Below are 9,449 nucleotides of genomic sequence, written 5' to 3' on the forward strand. Positions count from 1 at the left end.
CCCCAACATCCTTTGTTTACTGTCATGATAGGTGACATTCTTCATCCACAAAGCCTAGTATGTTTACCATTCGGCCTTTTACATAAAAAGTTTGCCCACCTTGGTCTAGCAGCTTCTTCCTAGGTGGAATGACAGAGAATAAAGGTGGGCAGTATTGGAACACTTTGGGGGAGACTCGGAACGTGTTGACTATCTCACAACAAGATGCCGTAAGTGGAGCCACGAAAAAACCTGCCAAGAGAAGGAAGGAAGACACTGGGGCCAGGAAACAGTGCCAGTCACACAGAGGCACCAGGCTGAGTTCCAACTCTCTGGTAGGTCCCAACTCCCGCATAAACCAAGCTGTTTACACTTGCTGCCGCTAGGTGGCAGTACTCGGTCAAAAGTGCTTGCAGCTGTTTTAGCGTAGTCAGCACTGTTCGATTTTGGTTCATGGAGGGGACCAGGAAGGGTGTTTCTGTGAATATCAATAGGATTTTCCATTTTTTAAACTTTAATTCATCAGATTGAACATGGCATATATATCCATGTGCCCAAAAGGATTTTAAAAAATAAAGCAAATTACTAGAGTATTGGTGTCTGTAATAGATTGGAAATTACTGCCTAATGTTTTCCTAGAAAACTGGCGAAACTAGAATTTTGCCATGAGAATTATCTTTTCTTACTGTGTCTCCCTTACCTCTTGTCCAGGTATCTGATGTAGACTTTGGTGTTGCTACACTAAAGGTTTATCATGATCTCCAGTTGGCATCACCTTCTGTCACTTTTGTGTGTCCCACCCCCAGCCTGTCTGTTATGTAATGATGATTGGAAAGCTGGAGTTGTCTAAAATGTTTATAATATGTTAGAATAGGAAGGAAGCAATCGCTGGGGTACAGGAGAGGGACAGCAGAGGGGGCAGGTTGGCAATGCAAGTCAGAAGGACGCAGATCCCCTCTCTTACCCACACGTTCCTATAAAGAAGGTTTATGAGAGATTCTCAGTTTCTTGTGGGCTCAAAGCAGTTGTGAAAGGCAGCTGGGCACATGGAGCGTCGACCATGCCCCCACAAACCACCAAATAAGCCTCATGAACCTAATCTTCCATGATAATTAATCACTGATAATATCTAAATCTAAAAATGGAATGAGAAGAGAAAAGGAAGAAGAAAGAAGAAAAGATCGTTAAAATGGTGTTATTTACAAATGTGGAGAAAAGTATCAGAAAAAAATTGCCAAAAGAATTGAAAGTAGTTGCATCATCTCATTACTTTAACCTTTGTGTGTGTGTGTTTTATACGCATTTTAAAATTTTAGGGATGGTCCCAGATTCTCAACTTTAGTTGTGAACCTTAAACACTAGGGGAGCTTGCTAAACACCTGGACCCTGCCTTCAGAGACCTGCCTCGCAGGTCTGCGGTGGGCTGAGACATCTGAAGGTCTAACCTGATACAAGAGCTCCCTGGACTGCTTTGGGGAATCCTGTTCTAAATTCCAAGCAGGGGTAGAGAGTAGGATGTAGCCGACCCCCAAGTTCTGTTCCAGCCCCACTCCTTCCTGGCTGTGAGACTTTGAGTCAGTCACTTGACATCTCGGTTTCTTCATGTTAAAAAGAGATCACATTAGGTCAGAGCTTCTTGAACTTTTTGAGAGGTGAAGATTGAGAATCTGATGGAAGTCCCATCAGAAAAACGCAGTATGATGCTTTACACACAGTTTCATGGTCCTCTTAGACCCTGCAGGGTCCCACAGATTCTTGGTTACATTTCTTGAACAAATGTTCTCACCAATGTGTCCCTTTCGGCTCTAATGTTTAAGGTTGATCTGGATCCTGGATGCTGTGGGCAGGATGGCCGGAGGAGAGGGCAGGACTCCATCTGGACAGCAGCTTTAGAATCCCAGCCCATTGGGATTCTAACGCTGAACCCACATCTGCTACTGCTTTTTATGGGATCGGAGAGCTGCTCACTAACTTGGCAGATCCAAAAGGGATAAAGATCTTCCTCACCTTGACCAAGACCCTAGGAGCTAAGCCTCCTGGAAGCCCTGAGAGACCAAGGACACCCAAAGCTGTAAGAAAGCAGAACCTTTCTAAAGAGTAGCATTAAATCAGAAATTGACTTACTGTGAAAGATAAACATATCAGCTTGAGGAAGTGGCCCCAGCTCTGCCCTTCTCCAGATCCTCTCAAGAACGGCCTTTCTAGATAAGTAATGATTTTGGTAATGTACTCCGGGCTCTCTCCTCATCCAGCCCATGGGCTGACACTCACTGGGAGAGTGGCGGGCCGATCTGTGCAGTCTTTTGCATCTTTGTCAAGCCTGAGATGACCTTTCATCCAGAGAGGAGTCAGTGTGCAGCCCTGTCCATTACCTAAGGCCGCCAGAAGCCTCTGGATTGAGTGCTGAGTTCAGACCACTTTAGGCTTAATCAAAGGAGCCATTGACTCCTGAGATTAAGGGAATCTTTGGTTCAGAGCCAGCTGGTCAATGGTCACAGGGCCAAGTTCTTAGATAGGAAGAGCAAATTCAGGGTCACTGAAGCTGTGAGCCACCCACTGGGACACGTGTGCTGGGACTGGGACCCCGGTCACAGTCCATCATCCCTCCCAGCCTGGAGGGAGAGGCTGGGACCATGGGGCACACATCAGAGGTCTCGCTGCTCAAGATACTATTTCCCTCATCCACCTGCTGTCCTCCTCTCCTCATTCCATCGGGGCAGGGGCCTGGCACTCAGCACAGCACCAAGAGCTCCAGCCCAGGGAGGTTCAGTGGCTGAGAAACCACGGTGACTGGGGTGCGCCCGGACCCTGAGAACAGAGGAGCCCACCCCTCCCCTGGTAGCTCCTACTTGGGCTCAGCCCTGGCTTGAGTGAGCTAATCATAGGAAAGGCCAGCGCGGGGCGCTGTGGCTGCAGCAGGGGAGTTTCTAGGACAGTATTACATCCTCATTCATTCATTCATTCACTCTATAAACAGTTATTTAACACCTACAATGTGCCAGGCACTGATTTCTCTGGTTCTCTGGTTCTCTGGTCCAGCAGCCAAACTTACTGGAGATGAACTAAAAGGGGAGTTTCCAAATTCTGGGTACACACACTTCATTAAAATACAAACCTTGCTTTGCATTTAAGACGAAAATGTGAAGGGCGGTATCTCTGGCGTGGAGGGGACAGCTTTAGGATCGCTCTCAGAAGTCCTGCCTTCTCCGCTCTTTCTTGGCTGTGTGGCCTCAGATGAGATGCTTTCCCTCTCTGAGTCTCCACTTTTTCTTTGGTGGAGTTGCGAGTTGTAGGGTGCATCAGATCCGTCCAGCAGGTGCCCTCTACTGGTGGACATTTTGGTTATTTCATCCCCATCCCCTTTTTGAGGGGGTTATAAATAAATAACACTACAAAGAGAATCTCAATGTGGAGGCTATGCCTTCATTAGCCAAATAAGTTCAAACTTCTGGATTAAAGATATTCCAGGCCACAGACTACATTTTAAAGTTTAATCAGGATTTACTGAGCCTATACTACATATATGAGACCAGGGAATCCCATCAGGTCAGGGAGCCTGGCACAGGCGTCTAGTGACAAGGTAGCCTGGAGAAATTCTGCTAAGTGACTCTCATCTGGTTTTGGCTGTTTCTGTTGAGCTGTTGACAGAGATGCTGGGTTTTGCCCTCAGGATTTTAAAGGCACTATGACACGTGACTATGTACAATCTACTAGGAACTGAAGAAGGATGGGGAGGGGAGGAGGAGGCATGGCGCACAAGTGCACAAATAGCCATCATTACATTGTTACAGTCATCAAGCGTTTACTGACCTTGTCTCTGCGCCAGCGACCGTGGAAGTCCAGTAGCAGAGACAAAGATGAACGCTTCCACCCTGCTACTGAGCACCTTACCATCAGAAGGAAGATCTGAAACCAGGAGAGGCTGTAGGACAGAGTGGTACATACAGTGACAGAGGCTGAGTGGTTAGAGTTCAGAGTGGAGAGGAAAGACTTCTAGCTCGGAGGAGGGGAGAGGGAAGAGGCGAGGATGGCTATCTTCTCCCTACACCTCCCACCTGCGTAGGTGGCATCCCATCGCCATGGGAACCCCAGCTGGAGCTTCCAGGAGCATCTTCAACTCCTCGCATTCCCTGGCGCTCACCTATGATAGATGTGCAAATGCTCTCAGTTACAACCACAGAATAACTCTCCAATTCATACCTTCCGCCTCCTCCCAGTTTCAGATCCTCACCCCCTCTTGCCAGAATTTTTGCAGGAGTTTCCTAACCCATTTCTCCACCTCCAGATCTCTCTCCTTCCAGCCTGTCTTTCATGCTACCTCAAGAGTAATCTTCCAAAAATCATAAATCTGGTTATCATTCCTCTGCTGAAGAACTTTTGCTGACGTTCCCTCACGGCAATATCCAAAATTTTGTCACTAGTATATAGTTTCCCTATTTTATTTTTGTCATATCTCCATAGGTCCTTGTGCCAGTTTTTTATGTTTGTTTTGTTACTGTTTTTTGCCTATGTCTCTCAGCTCCTTACCCTCACTTCACCACTCTGCTCTGTGTTTCGGGGGCTGGAGTCTACAAGCTATATTTTCTAAACGCCTTTGCCAGCTGCCTCTCTGTTAGGGCCTAGGGCATGCCGATCACCAAGGCAGTCTTGACTCCCTTAATGCTCCCTACTAGACAGTGAGTTCCTTTATAGATTCAAAATATATTTCCTGCAGGAACTCCATGTAGTTGGTCAGAGTATGCTTGTTGAGTGAATAATCATGTAGTGGAGGAATCAGCTGATGCCTGTGGCTTCGGTGGGAACTGGGGCTGGGGAAAGGCTACCCTGGAAGAAGAGAGTGACACTCGTGATCACCATGGAGCACAAGGTGCGTGCTTACAGAGTGGCCCAAATGGAATATTCTAGAATTCAGTTAAATATGGTTTTACTGCACCTCTACTGAACACAGGGCTCAGCAGTCATCTCAGAACCTTCACCCCTTTGTGATCTCTCTTCCTGCACGTGGACTGTCTGGTTATTTGGTTTAGAGTAATAATGGGGCATTTCTAGGCCAACAGTAACCTAACCATTAATGACTCAGGAGGTCGATGGCACCTGGACTATTGTTGTATCAATACTTTCTAGACCCGTACTCCATGGAAAGTGCAGAGCTAAGCTCTGGTTTAGAGGCATTTTCAAGACAGGAACCAAGATACACCTTTATACATTATAAGATAGAAAAAAATACAAGTCAAAAACACAAACTTTGAGGTCCAAAAGATGGGGTTCGTGCTCCTATTTGGCAACTTCCTATTTGGGTAGCAGTTACTAACCACTTCTTTCCTCAGTTTTCTCATCTGAAAAATGGGAATAAAAATGCTTACCCTGAAACATTATGCTGCACAACAGAAATTGACCTAACATTGTAAACTGACTATACTTCAATAAAAAAATTTTTTTTAATTTTAAATGCTTACCCTATTGCATTGTTTTGAGAATTCAGTGAGAACTCAGAGAAAGCACGCACTTAGCACTCAGTTAGTGGAAGCTGTATTTCCTCATTGTTACTCTAATAGAATCACTGGACTAGAGTAGAAATCACTATTGGTGGTGTCACTGCAGAGGAACAGAGCCCCCGGGAGGGCTATGTGGAGAAGGACTGTGGAGCGGAGCCTTGTGAGATGTCAGCAGAGCGGCCATCCCGGCTCTAAAGGGCTGACGATTCACGGCTCTAAAGCAGGGAGGATGAAGGGCTGCCAGGCGGAGATGGCAAGTTGGCCGAAGGTTGCTTGGGAAAGTTTGCTCTTTGAAGTGGCAGGCTGACTTTGAAGCCAACTAGAAGCTTTCAACCACCAGAGGGCAAGGGACACAAGGACACAGGGACACAGAGACACAGGAAAAGCAAACACTGTTGGCATTTATGGCCAACACAGGAGCCTTATGAACCAGCCTTGCAGATAAGTTTGGAGCTCGTTCATGATTACATCAGCCTTCCAGTTACTGCCACCGCGGGCGTGCAGTCCACAAGGTTTTCCCCTCTACTGTGTCACAGCAAAGGAGAACTCACGGGGGGCCACAAACAGATCACAGGAAGGTCTCATTTTACACAATAAGGATATTGCCAAAAGTAATTGCATGCAGGGGAATTTTGTTGAATACATTTCCCAGTATAGTCTGTGTAAGTGTAATTCTTACAGTGCGAACCACCACTCACAATTTTTGTTTGGCATATTTGTACTTTCGTCCCCCGGTGGTTTCTTCAAGCAGGCAGACCTCTAAAACGCCCAGGACATTGAGTGGCTTTAAGGCTGATTCCATTCTGGCTCCTGGACAGCTGTTATAGGCAGGTGATTCTTTAAGGAATTTACAATGATTGGAGAGACAGAGTAGGCATACGAAAAACAAGGCTTAAGAATGTCTTTAAAATATTTTGTTGAAGGATGTACATCCTGACATCCCACTAAAAGGATTTAAAACAACACATGTAAGGAAAACACAAGACTTGCAGGACCAATGACACAGTGGAGCTGATGCAAACTCTCCTCTCAGGACGCACAGAATGTGCAGCTTGAGCATAGCAGCTGTTCCGATGTACAGCTGAGGTCACAAGAAAGAAAGAAAAATCCCCAGATGCCAGGAACACAGTAGGAGCTGAAAGCTGGAGCCGTAAGCAGTGAGCTGCGGCTGGAGCTGGCACCTGGAGACACGACCGCTGGCCCAGGGAGATGGGAAGGAAGCCTGTCCCCAAGCCAGGAGATAAACAGACAAATTGGCCGGGTGCCAGGGCCACCTCTGGACACCTAGTAGGAGCACCCACAAAGTGTTCTGACCCCCTCTGATTGGAGTTTCACATTCCTGAAGGACTCGAGTTGACACAAGGCAGAGAATGTCAGGACCATTTAATGGACAAAGAAGAGGAGGCTCAGTAAGGTTGAGTGATTCGCCCAGGATCACACATCTGTTGGCGAGAAGAGCTGGACCCAAACTCAAGTCCTTCCCCCCTGCAGCCCTGCATCTAGCAGAAGCATGACTCCTTGGCATCTCCTGAAACACCCGGGAAATGGGCAAACTGGCACTGCAGACACCCTGGGATCAGACACAAGTGCAGAGGTGCCTGGTCTCAAATGAATGGCAGTCAGATCCTGGCCGCCAAGAGACACGTCATCCCTCCCACACCTCCGTGCTGCTCATCTGAACAGGGACAGTGAGCAGAGGGGGCGTCTGATGGAGACTGGAGGGGGCTGGAGGCCGGGTGGACAAAAATCAGAAGCTGGGCCCATGAAGTGGGAGTCTCTTTTTTTTTCCTTCAAGCCACTTGAACTTTGTCATTGCAATTAAGCTTATCTCCTCTTGTGTTTGCTTAACTTGTGGGCAGGGCATGTCATTACCCTTTTCTAATTTTATGGAAAACTATTTTCAAGTGTTAAGTTTCGAAATGGCCACTAATCTCTGTGACTTCAAGACACACACACACACACACACACACACACACACACACACACACACACACAGTCTGGCCCAGAGGAGGCCACTGGGGTCTGCCTAAGAATCTCCCTGTCTCCATCCAATCTGGGGGAGGAAGGAAGTCCTCACCTGGTGTCCATCTGCCTCTCCCTCTGTCAGGCTGTCCCTTTGCCGCAGGAGCTGTCGGGTCTCCCATGGCTGTGCCAGCCCCTCTGACCAGCCTCTGGTCCTGCCCGGCCGGCCAGGGAGGCGGGAAGTGCCGGCCAGGGAGGCGGGAAATGCCAGCCAGGTCACAGGTGCTGCTCTTCCTCAGACACCGGAAAAGGAGCAGCCGATGTAGGCTTCCGGAGAGGAGTCTGGGACTGGTGCTGACCTGCCCTTTGGAGAAACTTACACTGATGCTCCATTCCCCTCTCCACCTCGGAGCCATTGAGCAGTACTGTGGGGTCTGTCATTTGTCATCGGTGGTCAGCGGGAGAGGGTCTGAATGTGAAATTTATATGCCAGGTATCCCTTTATCTGAGGAAGGATGTTGGGCAGGCAGGGGCTGCATGAGAGAGAGTGGTGTGTCCAGGGCACTGTCAGCAGATCCTCGCACCCACACAGAGCACTTGATGGCAGGGAGGGCTTGGGGCGGGGATAGAGTCTCAGATGTAACTTGAATTTATCCCAGAGGTCACCCACAGCATAGTCATGCAAAGCTCTCAGCCTGTGGGTATTAACCTATGGAACCCAGATGCCATGGGGAACTGGATGGTACCCTGGCATTTGGATAACATTAGCTTGAATTCCTGCAAAGCCCTCCCTAAGATTTCCAGGGATCCCTGCCTGGGAGGCGTGCACCCCACGGCCACTAGGCTTCCCGAGACTGTTTGGGGCGTGCGGTCTCAGCTCCGTCCCTTCAACCCGGAAATGAAACTCAGCCCCTCACCATGTTCCGCATGCCCATCTATTAACTGGTGAGTTACATTTTCCTGAAGCATCGAGGTCGTTGGGGAGAAGATTAAAGAAAGATGGATGGGGATTCACTTGGCAGTAAAGGAGCAGCTTCAAAGTCAACATCAGCCCCCTAGAAGCCTCCCTGTCTCCCTGCCACTGGGGGTGTGTTGGTGACCCGGCCCCCCACCCCTTCTCGCTGGCCGCCTCCTTTCTGCCTGCTGCCCTGCTCTCTCATCTCCCAGGGGAAGAAAGAAGACACAATCCGTGTGCCTCCCGCCGGCTCCCCAAGCACAGCCCCGCTTCTTTATCAGCTCAGCCTCACCGAGCACGCACGGAGCTCGGGTTCCATCACCCCCCTCCCCAGCAGCTTCTCTGCTCATTTTCCCTCTCACTTACACACACGCACACACACGCACAGGCACACACACACAGACACACACTCACCCACACTGAAAGGAATCTTTTTTTAAAACTGACCTGTTTACTTTTTTAAAGTTTTTAAAAAAATTGTTTTTGGGGTGGAGGTAATTAGGTTGATTTATTTCTTTCAATGGAGGTACTGGGGATTGAACCCAGGACCTCGTGCATGCTAAGCACCCACTTTCCCACTGAGCTACATCCTCCCCGCTCTGAGAGGAATTCTAATGCCAGTTCTTAAGGTAATGGACTTTTCCCTTCCTTATATATACAAAAATAAAAAAATCATTGTCCAGTCTGGGGAGACAAGGGACCCTCAATACAATGAGTCATATTAAAAGGGACATAACCAAGGTGCAGAGCAAGACAAGAGGAAGGCTAGGATTTGCCCATCATCCTCTGGGCCGCTTTTCCCACTCCCACCTCGGTGCCCGGGCACTGGTGGTGACTAAAAAGGGCTGTGAGTTCTCAGCACACGAGCCTGCCCAGTGGTCTCCAGGGACAGCCTTGACCCATGGCCTGGAAAGCACTTTGTGTCCTGGGCACAGTCAGAGGGAGGTGGCGTAGGGAGGGCCAAGCAGAGCCCGCCTCTGCACTTAGACGGGAAGGTTGGCTGGTGCCAGATCCTCAGGCTGGCACGTAGGCCACTGCCCTTTGCCCACACTGCTCAG

The sequence above is a fragment of the Camelus dromedarius genome, chromosome 33 (genome assembly GCF_036321535.1).
Source record: "Camelus dromedarius isolate mCamDro1 chromosome 33, mCamDro1.pat, whole genome shotgun sequence".
NCBI lineage: Eukaryota > Metazoa > Chordata > Mammalia > Artiodactyla > Camelidae > Camelus > Camelus dromedarius.